The sequence below is a fragment of the Triticum aestivum genome, chromosome 7A, assembly GCF_018294505.1.
Source record: "Triticum aestivum cultivar Chinese Spring chromosome 7A, IWGSC CS RefSeq v2.1, whole genome shotgun sequence".
Lineage (NCBI taxonomy): Eukaryota > Viridiplantae > Streptophyta > Magnoliopsida > Poales > Poaceae > Triticum > Triticum aestivum.
The window spans coordinates 95,191,085-95,202,601 of record NC_057812.1 but is presented as its reverse complement, the minus strand read 5'-3'; the positions used below and the strand labels follow the sequence as shown (position 1 = coordinate 95,202,601).

At 50.2% G+C, this 11,517-nt stretch overlaps 1 pseudogene; it reads left to right on the top strand.

The window, feature by feature from the left end:
- The first annotated feature begins 698 nt into the window (after nucleotides 1–698).
- LOC123153099 (UPF0481 protein At3g47200-like) lies at nucleotides 699–4,316 on the top strand (annotated as a pseudogene).
- The last annotated feature ends 7,201 nt before the right edge of the window (nucleotides 4,317–11,517 follow it).

The following is an 11,517-nucleotide window of genomic DNA, read 5'->3' as shown; positions in this document are numbered from 1 at the left end:
ATCGCCCGTTTATCAACCAATATAATCATCAACATATGGATATGCTAAATATTGCGACCGCAATGTGTAGATCGGTCAACGTGCACTTGGGTTTAAACTATGTGCACCAGCTTATGGAAAAGTAGTCGTATCTGAGTACAGATCTGGATCTCACATCTCACATCATTTCTCTGATCACATCTCCTCCCCTCCTCACCCTCATACTGCTTCAGAAGACTAGCTACGCGGCAGCAGGGCTTGGGTGTCCAGCCAGGTAATTGCCATCAATCTTCTCTTTCAACACCTATCTGCTCTGGTTTGTCGATCATGGAGGCTTCATATGTCTGCATGTTTGCTATCAGTTTGCTAACAACTTCCCATAGTTAGTTACCTAGCTAGCTACGTGTTGGTCTATAGCAGTGTCTTGGACACTAAAACTGAATAGTAAAATTATCCCACAATTGCCATGCTGTAATTATTCCTCTTCCTCTGAACAGAGAAATGCTCTCTCTCTGACCTTAATACTTTTTCTCTGAATTATTTTCTCTACCTCGCGGTCTCCTTGCGCAGCTGCACTCTCACAGGACCAGGGGTAGTTACATGGATGCGCGACTGATTAATTCACACTGAAGAGTGTGCTTTTTCATTGCCGTTCTGTGTATGTATAGAAGGAAGACAGACGACGAGTCAATCAGATGACAACAGAAGAAGAGAACCGAATGGGCGGCGAGGAGCGGCATACCTCCAGCTGGGTGGTGGACATGGAGAAGATGCTGGCAGACGACGATCCTTACTCCAGGAGGATGGAGGAAAAGCGATGGGAGGCGCAATCCATCTACCGGGTACCACAGTGGCTCAAGGGCACCAACACCAAAGCCTACCGGCCGCGGCTAGTGTCTTTGGGGCCCTTCCACCACGGCGACTCCAATCTGCGGGCCATGGAGGAGCACAAGGGACGCGCGTTAGTGCACCTGATTAAGCGGAGCCAGAAGCCGCTCCAGGATTTCATCTCTGCCATCGGCGACGTGGCAGAGGAGCTCGAGGCAGCATACGGCAAGGATCTCCATATGAAGTGGCGGAACAACAGACGGAGCTTTGTCGACCTGATGCTCACGGACGGCTGCTTCCTTCTGGAGATTATTAGTGCACCTTTCCAGGATTACAAGCTGCATGATCCCGTCTTCAGCAGGAGTGGCAGAGAACAAATAGACCCCATTCTCCGGTCTGACATGCTACTGATTGAGAACCAGCTGCCTCTGCTTGTTCTCAAGAAGATCCTGGGTGTTGTGCGTCCTAATAACAGTCCGGTACTCCACTTCAATACCACATATCTGTTCCATTAGTTTCTAGTAATAAATTTATATCCATGCTATAGTGCTAAGGCAATCCAGGGCCGGCCCAGGGGAGGGGCAGGGGGGGGCGGCCGCCCCGGGCCCCCAAAATTCAGGGCCCCCCTATGGCCCATGCTGTAGACGCGCGTAGGGAGCAGCAGGTCGATCGATCGATTTGTTTTCCTCGGAAAAGCTAGCGAGCAAGGCAGCCAGCGGTTCGTTCACATAAAAAAGAGAGGGATCGCGAGAAAAAAGGATCAGCGATCGATCCGATTCTGACGGTTCCCTTCCTATTCTGTTCCATCACGCAGACGCAACCCTAGGCTGCCGACGCTCGATGCCGTACATGTATTCCAGCCTCTCAGTCGTCCCCTGGTAATTTCCTTACTAATCCGGTTATGTACGCGGCAGATTTCAATTCTGGGGCCCCATCATCACGCCCCTTTGGCCTTTGCTCAGTTGATCTTCTCTCAATCCTCTGCAGACTCCAAGCGCTACACTGCTGCCGTGCTTTATAGGCAGACGCACTGAAGTTCAATCGCCAGGATTCAGGAACAGAGGTATATATTCATATAATGTTGATACAATAAATTCTGTGGTTGCATAGCCGGCACCGTTCAACAATTGATCATTGATGCAACAAACTGTTTTGTTTTCAGCATTGTGTGTGTTAATCATGTCGTCTAGCAACTGGACAAATTCATCTGGTAGCCATAAAAGAAAAAGGAAGAAGGAAGTGGATAAATTGATACAATCAGAGCGCACACATATTCACAATTTTTTCAAGAAGACTGATATTGGTGCTTCCACTGCTTTGATAAACCCAGATGACTAGTAGGTGATCGTTGCCATTCGGGAAGAGCAACAGACTAATGGGAATTCAGAAGAAGAAAATGTCGACACCAACATCAGCGAGAACAAAGTAAGTTGCTCGGTAATTCATCAGATGCATAGGCACAATTTGCTACTGTTGATGAAATTTTCGGGCATGTGAGAGAAGTACTCATCGGCCGAAAGAAGCTTTTCGAAGTTATACCAATATATCTGCTTATTGCATCTTATTTACTGTCCCTGTGACGGCCACATCGGCCAAAAGAAGCTTTCCGAAGTTGAAATAATTGAAGAATTATTTGACATCAACAATAACTCAAGAGAGATTAAATGGTTTGGCTACATTATGCATCGAGAAGAAATTAATGGATGAGATTGACATCGACCCCATCATAAGTGACTTTGCATCAAGGAGTGTTAGAAGATTTTTTTAAGGTAATTTCAGAGTATAAATTACTGGATAATCATACTGATTTTGGATGCATTTAAATGTTAAATGTTATTTGTAATGCTATATATAAGTATATTCATTGATGTTACTATGAGGTGTATATTAACGGCCCCGAGTTTTAGGTTCGCCCCGGGCCCCCAAAAACTCAGGACCGGCCCTGAGGCAATCCAAACCCAAGAGTTCAGATTAATTTTACAAGGAATTAGTCTATGATATGTCAATTTCACAAATAATATAGACACAACATTATAGAACTATCTTCGTCCTGGTTTATTGGTCCTCGTTGTATTTTGTGACAAATTTTGATCATATATTTAACTAATAAAATGTTAATCTATGTCACAAAACATTGTATCATTGAACTCGTACTTTAACATAGTTTCCGATGATATTATTTTGCTATGTGTAACTTATATTTTATTAGTTAAAATCATGATCAAAATGTGACCAGAAATAGAAGCATAATTAATAAACCAACACAGAGGTAGAAATTTTATACATACCAAAACATTATGTTTTCTAATGCATGCATCCCGTGGAGCCCACACTGTGCGCCGGTCGAGAGATGTTAGGTGGCAAGCATTGCTATTTTAATTCCTAGGAATAATAAGTCAGTAGGCTGATTAGAGAATTATAAGTATTAATCTTTTCTAACAATCTCAGTCCTTCGTGGAGCACTATATAGGGCTTACTCATCGCAATGTTTGTGTTCAAAAATGTGTGGTGTAACCATAGGTGCAGGCGAACCATGGTCCAGAGCAAGATTTTCGGAATGGTGTGGTGCTGGAATGTCTACGTCGGGCGCTGCATGAAGGTCGTGACATCGTGGCAAGCACCTTTACACATGAATTTTTATCCTATAACTTTCTTACGACTTTATCCTATAATTTCCATATAACTAGAGAGAATTGTTATTGTTTTTCTTTCTGATGTGGCCCACATGCTGATCCGCCAATTTGATGGTTGTAGGGGGTTGCAATGGATATAGATATAAACCTCATGGTGCTGAGTTTTCTAGGCCGGGCAGATGAAGGCCGTGACATTTCCAGCGTGTTTCTGAGGCTCCACCCCCTCGAACTTTATCATGGAAGCCTCACCTACAATTACGGCGCGCATGGAGATTACAAAAAATCGCGGGAGTACAAGTATGAAATGATGCCCTCAGCGTTAGAAATCCACGAGGCTGGTATCAAACGAAAATGTTGCTCAGCACCAGTATCAAATTCAGGAAGAGCGAGAGGGGCAACCTGCGGGACATTCACTTCGAGCACGGAGTGTTGACTATGCCAGTGATGAGGGTGGACGACGGTACAGAGAGCCTGTACCTCAACCTGATGGCGTTCGAGAGGCTGCATGTCGGCGCTGGCGACCTCGTGACGGGCTATGTGATCTGCATGGACCACATGATCGTCTCGGCCAAGGACGTGGCGACGTTGAGCTCCAGTGGAGTCCTCGTGAATATGATAGGCTGCAACGAGAAGACGGCGAAGCTGTTCAACGGTACTCTGTCCAGAGGGCAACTTCTAGGCCGGTGCTATGGTCTCCACAAAGTTCAGTACAACGTGAATTTCTACTGTGGGAAGCCGTGGCACAAGTGGCGGGCCACCCTAGTGCGTACCCACTTCAGAAACCCCTGGGCATTCGTCTCCCTCGCAGCCGCTGCCATTCTACTCACCGCCACCCTGGTGCAGACCATCTACACCGCCATGCCTAACAAGTCATGAGAGCTCGTGCAAACTTGATTAAAATATCACAGCGGCAAAACAGTTTTTTAAACTGTTCATATCCATAGCGATCTGTAATGTCTTCGGAGGCGTTGAATGTTTTTTTAGGCAAAGTGTTGAATGTTCTATATTCAATTTGTTGCTCATTTTGTTTTAAAGCGGTATGACTCATTTGTACGACAAACAACGGCTGTGTGTGCAGGAGTATAATCTTTTGTCGTCTACATAAAATGCTTATATATACGAAATAGGGTTTTCCCCCGCTTTATATTATAAAGCACGAACATCGATCACAAGTAACTGCCCGGGCGAACGGCCCAACAACGGCCTTGGCTCAGTGGTTGGGCATGCGGTTGTGCAGCTTAACGACCCGAGTTCAATTCCTAGAATTGACAGGTGATGCACATGGGTTTTCCTCCATTTATTGAGGATCAAGTTTGATGTGTGGCGGAACCACTCATCAAAAAATATCTTAATACTCATTTAAAAAATTCCGAGGACCATGTTTATCTTGGTACTCATACTAAAATGGCCATATGTATCCCTAGTTGGTGCAGAGGCCGGGGAAGTAAAATTATCCCCCATTTTAAGATAAAAGCATGCCAGTTGCAGATGGAATGAATTGCCAGCATCACGAGCTGTCCCCCGTGTCGCCCCCCGCTAGGGCGGCTCGGGCGAAACCCTAGCCCCTCCATCGCCGGGCTCCCAACCCCTCCCTCCCCTCCCCTCCGCCACTGTTGGAGGAGGCCGCCGGGCAAAGCCCCGGGCGGCTGACAGCGGTGGCGGAGGCCCCCTTCCCTCCCGCGTTCCATTGGGTGAGGCAGGTGACCCCGGGCGCAGGGGCCCTCCTCCCCGATCTAAGCCGTCGTCGCGGCGGCGCGGCCGATCTGACCGCCGGCGGCGCTTTGGCGGTGTGGTGATGGGAGGAGGTGGCGGAGCGGTGGGCTTCGTGGAAGATCTGGTGGTGCCGGCTGCTCGGCAGGCACGCTTGGTCATGGCGGCGTGGTCGCGGTGGCCGGCGGAACATGGCCAGTGGCAGCGGCGATGTTCTGCCTGGATCCCGGGGCGGCGGCCCTGGAGGGTGGCAGCTCGTGAAGCTAGTGCTTCCCGCGGCGGCATGGCGTGGTGTAGTCCCTGTCCAAGGCGGATCTGTGACTGTGATCTGCATTGGATTGGTTCGGATCAGAGACGGTGACGAGCGCGCGGGATCCATCTTGGCAGCTCTCACGGCTTGGTGAGGCGGGGTGGGAGCCCTCCTCCTAGGCTCTAGTGGTGGCACACTTAGGCTGTGACCGGTGCGCTAGGGCTCCTACGGTGGCACTGTTGCTGCGGGTGGTCACCGGATCTAGGCGGCTGGATCTGGGGCTTTGAAGGCGGTCGAGACGGTGCACATATTGTCGGGTGGATTTCTTGGGACGGATCCGGATGAAAACCTGGTTTTCGGTCGATGGCCGAAACCGATGATGATGATGTCCTTATCATCGTTTCCTTCATGAAGGCATCATCGAGGTGAAGTTTCCAACTCCACTCAATACCTCCGGGGGAAACCCTAGATCAGCTGATCAGATGTTGGCGGCAAGCATGTGTCGTCACTCCCTTGGGGCGGCATTCTTGGAGGTGCACTCGGCTTCGCGGGACCAGCGGACGACATCTTTGGTGGAGCGGTGCTTCATCCTACACATTGATGGCAATGGATCTCGACAGCGTGGCGCAGTGCAGATTTGGAGTTCGATGTGCGAGGATGGTCTCGCGCAGGAGGACGACGCTGCCTGGCGTCATGGTGGCATCAATGGCAGAGAAACCTGGCACGGTTGATGCAACAATACAGCTCTGAAGATGGATTGGTGGCAGGTGGCTGCGACGGCCTCATACCCGGCATGCGTCCTGGTTGAGGAGTTCGCCGGACTGGTAGGCTCCCCATACCCGGCAGGCATCCTGGTTGGGACCTCAAGTCTTAGATGTTTAGGTTTGACTGCGATGTCTGTTTGGTATTAAGCCCGGGCTATATGCGCCCCTTCATCAACTGGATAGGTGTAGCGACAGTGTGTTGCTTAGACGACGGCTTTAGTCTTACTGTTGTATGACTTTATAAGGTCTTGTGAGAATAATTAATAAAGTGGCCATATGCATCGCCTAGATGCAGAGGCCGGGGATCATCCTCCTTTTCTAAAAAAATGCCAACAACGGCAGCTCGACAAGCATGAATAGTCCGCCACCGCTGCGCCCTCCATCTACGTCCCACCACTCGCCATGGCACCGGGCCTCCGCGTACCAAACAACACCTCCAAGAAGGAATGCGATGCCCACGACGCTGCTGACCAGACAAGTCCTAGGGTTTCCCCCGGCACGCAGAAGGGGAACGGGGGATGGATAGCACCGACGCCCTTTAAGAAGGAATGACAGCACCCACCGACGTCACCACGTCGGAGCCGGAAGAACCGGCAGGAATTTCTCCCGCACCCCATGCCCCGGCACCCACTAGAACGGAGCCAAACCACCATCTTACCACCCGCCAGCACGCGCCACCACGGTCTTGGACCCATCCACGCCGTCTTGCTGCGAACACCACCACGAGGACAAGCGAGCAGAGGCAAGATGCGCCTAGATGGCACAGACGGAAGCACAGGAGCCGAACGGGAGGGAACCGCCTCCACCGCCATCGCGCCGGAGGCCTCTGCCTCCCACACCGACGCGGATTGCCGACCGGACGCCGCAGCTAGAGCAAACCAGGCCACCCGGGCCTGGCCGGTCCCGTAACGGGACCGCAAAGCCCTAGCCACGGTGCTGCTGCACCCCGGCAGCCAAAGCCGCCACCCGCCACCAGTCGAACACCTTGCCACCATCGCCCGAGAGCCCCGCAGCCGTCATGCCTGACGTCGGCCCGCCCCGACCCAGATGGGGCCCGAAGGGCCTAGATCTGGGCCGGGCAGGCGCCGCCAGCCCGCGCACCGCGCTGCCCCATCGCCAACAACGATGACGACGCCTAGAGCTCGCCCCCGCCCGCGCAGGACCGCCGCCGCCTGAGTGCACCGCCCGGAGTCGCCCCGTCCCGCGTCGGAGGACCCCGGGAGGGGAAGGGCCGAGGGGCCGCCGCCGCCAGCGTTGCCCGGGCTAGGCCCGCGATGAGCATCGGCGATGGCGGCGGGGAGGAGGAGGAGAGGGGGACGCTCCCTGGGAGGGATGGGGGAGGCGCGACCGGTCGCCCGCGAGGACGATGCTGTCGTGAAAAATGCTTATATATATGCGATCCTATTGAAGGGATTCCCCGACACGGAAAAACTGCCTCCCGGGTCGCATTCGCACGACGACTCCGGAGGCCCTCCAAAACCCTAGCCTAGTTCCCCCTTAGGCCAATTCCCCTGGCCGCTGCCACAGCTTGCTCTGGCGGCGTTGGCGGCGCCGTCTCACCAAAGCGGAGGGTAGGGGAGGCAGGCAATTGTGGTGCGCCTGTTTGGAGATGCACGGTGACCGTCGCATGCGGAGGTGGCATGTGGGGTTGGTAGATGAGGTGCGGCAATGTTGGCGATGGCGGATTGGACGTGGTCGGCGTTCGACAGCGCGATCTGTTGCCATGGCATTCGGCGACGGATGCAGAGCTGTCTAGGCCCAATATTGGCTAGAAGCTACACACATCGAACGGAGGGGTGTTAACGTGTTGGGCTCTGCTCCAAGCGGTGCAGCTGCACTAGGGAGGCGATGGGGCATGCCCTGTTTCAGTCCAATATGGACACAGTGGGAGATGCTTCCCAGATCGGGTTCCACTGTGTGCCACATCTATGCCGGAAGACCGGTGGGTCAACGGTGTTCGTATTCTCCTCTGTTGCCGGACGGCGGCATGGAGGTTGCGGGCTTGGCCTGAATAAAGGTGGTTTTGGCCCTGTTGTTTTTTAGTGCCATGTCATCGATCTGCTTCATGCGGGCCCCCTTGATCGAGACATCAATGATTTTCGATCTTCCTCTCAGTGATTCTGCTGATTGGCGCATGACGCCACTGGATATCTAGATTGGAACCGATACAGTCGTGCGTTCCCTTATATTCAGCCAGTGAGACTTCATGAGGGAGTGGCATGAAGCTTCGCTTTCTTGATAGTGCCATGGGACATGTCTAAATATAGATTTTTATGGCAGTGACTGTTGGGGAACGTAGTAATTTCAAAAAAAATTCCTACGCACATGCAAGATCATTGTGATGCATAGCAACGAGAGGGGAGAGTGTTGTCTACATACCCTCGTAGACCGGCAATGGAAGCGTTGACACAACGTAGAGGAAGTAGTCGTACGTCTTCCCGATCCGACCGATCCAAGTGCCGAACATACGGCACCTCCGAGTTCTGCACACGTTCAACTCGGTGATGTCCCTCGAGCTCTGATCCAGTCGAGTGTTGAGGGAGAGTTTTGTCAGTACGACAGCATGATGACGGTGATGATGTTCTACCAACGCAGGGCTTCGCCTAAGCACTGCTACAATATGTCCGAGGTGGAATATGGTGGAAGGCGGCACCGCACACGGCTAAGGAACGATCACAAAGATCAACTTGTGTGTCATGGGGTGCCCCCTTGCCCCCATATATAAAGGGGGAGAGGGGGAGGTGCGGCCGGCCCTAGGGGTGCGCCTGGAGGAGTCCTACTCCCACCGGGAGTAGGACTCCCCCCTCTTGCCTTGTTGGAGAAGGAAAGGGGAAGGGGGAAAGAGGAAAGGGGGCGCCCCCCTTCCTTGTCCTATTCGGACTAGGGGGGAGGGGGCGCGCGTCCAGCCCTGTCCGGCCCTCCTCTTCTCCCTTAGGGACCATGTAGGCCCATTAACCCCCGGGGGGGTTCCGTAACCCCCCGGTACTCCGGTAAAATCCCGATTTCACCCGGAACATTTCCGATATCCAAATATAGGCTTCCAATATATCAATCTTTATGTCTCGACCATTTCGAGACTCCTCGTCATGTCCGTGATCACATCCGGGACTCCGATCAACCTTCGGTTCTTCAAAACACAAAAACCCTAATTACGATCGTCACCGAACTTCAAGCATGCGGACCCTATGGGTTCGAGAACTATGTAGACATGAGCGAGACACGTCTCCGGTCAATAACCAATAGCGGAACCTGGATGCTCATATTGGCTCCTACATATTCTACGAAGATCTTTATCGGTCAGACCGCATAACAACATACGTTGTTCCCTTTGTCATCGGTATGTTACTTGCACGAGATTCGATCGTCGGTATCTTAATACCTAGTTCAATCTCGTTACCGGCAAGTCTCTTTACTCGTTCTGTAATACATCATCCCGCAACTAGCTTATTAGTTGCAAGGCTTGCAAGGCTTGAGTGATGTGCATTACCGAGAGGGCCCAGAGATACCTCTGCGACAATCGGAGTGACAAATCCTAATCTTGAAATACGCCAACCCAACAAGTACCTTCGGAGACACCTATAGAGCACCTTTATAATCACCCAATTACGTTGTGACGTTTGGTAGCACACAAAGTGTTCCTCCGGTAAACGGGAGTTGCATAATCTCATAGTCATAGGAACATGTATAAGTTATGAAGAAAGCAATAGCAACGAACTAAACGATCAAGTGCTAAGCTAACGGAATGGGTCAAGTCAATCACATCGTTCTCCTAATGATGTGATCCCCTTAATCAATTGACAACTCATGTCTATGGTTAGGAAACATAACCATCTTCGATCAACGAGCTAGTCAAGTAGAGGCATACTAGTGACACTATGTTTGTCTATGTATTCACACATGTATTATGTTTCCGGTTAATAAAATTCTAGCATGAATAATAAACATTTATCATGATATAAGGAAATAAATAATAACTTTATTATTGCCTCTAGGGCATATTTCCTTCAGTCTCCCACTTGCACTAGAGTCAATAATCTAGAATACACAGTAATGATTCTAACACCCATGGAGCCTTGGTGTTGATCATGTTTTGCTCGTGGAAGAGGCTTAGTCAGCGGATCTGCAACATTCAGATCTGTATGTATCTTGCAAATTTCTATGTCTCCCACTTGGACTAAATCCCGAATGGAATTGAAGCGTCTCTTGATGTGCTTGGTTCTCTTGTGAAATCTGGATTCCTTCGCCAAGGCAATTGCACCAGTATTGTCACAAAAGATTTTCATTGGACCCGATGCACTAGGTATGACACCTAGATCGGATATGAACTCCTTCATCCAGACTCCTTCATTTGCTGCTTCCGAAGCAGCTATGTACTCCGCTTCACATGTAGATCCCGCCACGACGCTTTGTTTAGAACTGCACCAACTGACAGCTCCACCGTTTAGTATAAACACGTATCCGGTTTGCGATTTAGAATCGTCCGGATCAGTGTCAAAGCTTGCATCAACATAACCATTTACGATGAGCTCTTTGTCACCTCCATATACGAGAAACATATCCTTAGTCCTTTTCAGGTACTTCAGGATGTTCTTGACCGCTGTCTAGTGATCCACTCCTGGATTACTTTGGTACCTCCCTGCTAGACTTATAGCAAGGCACACATCAGGTCTGGTACACAACATTGCATACATGATAGAGCCTATGGCTGAAGCATAGGGAACATCTTTCATTTTCTCTCTATCTTCTGCGGTGGTCGGACATTGAGTCTTACTCAACTTCACACCTTGTAAACAGGCAAGAACCCTTTCTTTGCTTGATCCATTTTGAACTTCTTCAAAACTTTGTCAAGGTATTTGCTTTGTGAAAGTCCAATCAAGCGTCTTGATCTATCTCTATAAATCTTAATGCCCAATATGTAAGCAGCTTCACCGAGGTCTTTCATTGAAAAACTCTTATTCAAGTATCCCTTTATGCTATCCAGAAATTCTATATCATTTCCAATCAATAATATGCCATCCACATATAATATCAGAAATGCTACAGAGATCCCACTCACTTTCTTGTAAATACAGACTTCTCCAAAAGTCTGTACAAAACCAAATGCTTTGATCACACTATCAAAGCGTTTATTCCAACTCCGAGAGGCTTGCACCAGTCCATAAATGGATCGCTGGAGCTTGCACACTTTGTTAGCTCCCTTTGGATCGACAAAACCTTCTGGCTGCATCATATACAACTCTTCTTCCAGAAATCCATTCAGGAATGCAGTTTTGACATCCATTTGCCAAATTTCATAATCATAAAATGCGGCAATTGCTAACATGATTCAGATAGACTTAAGCATCGCTATGGG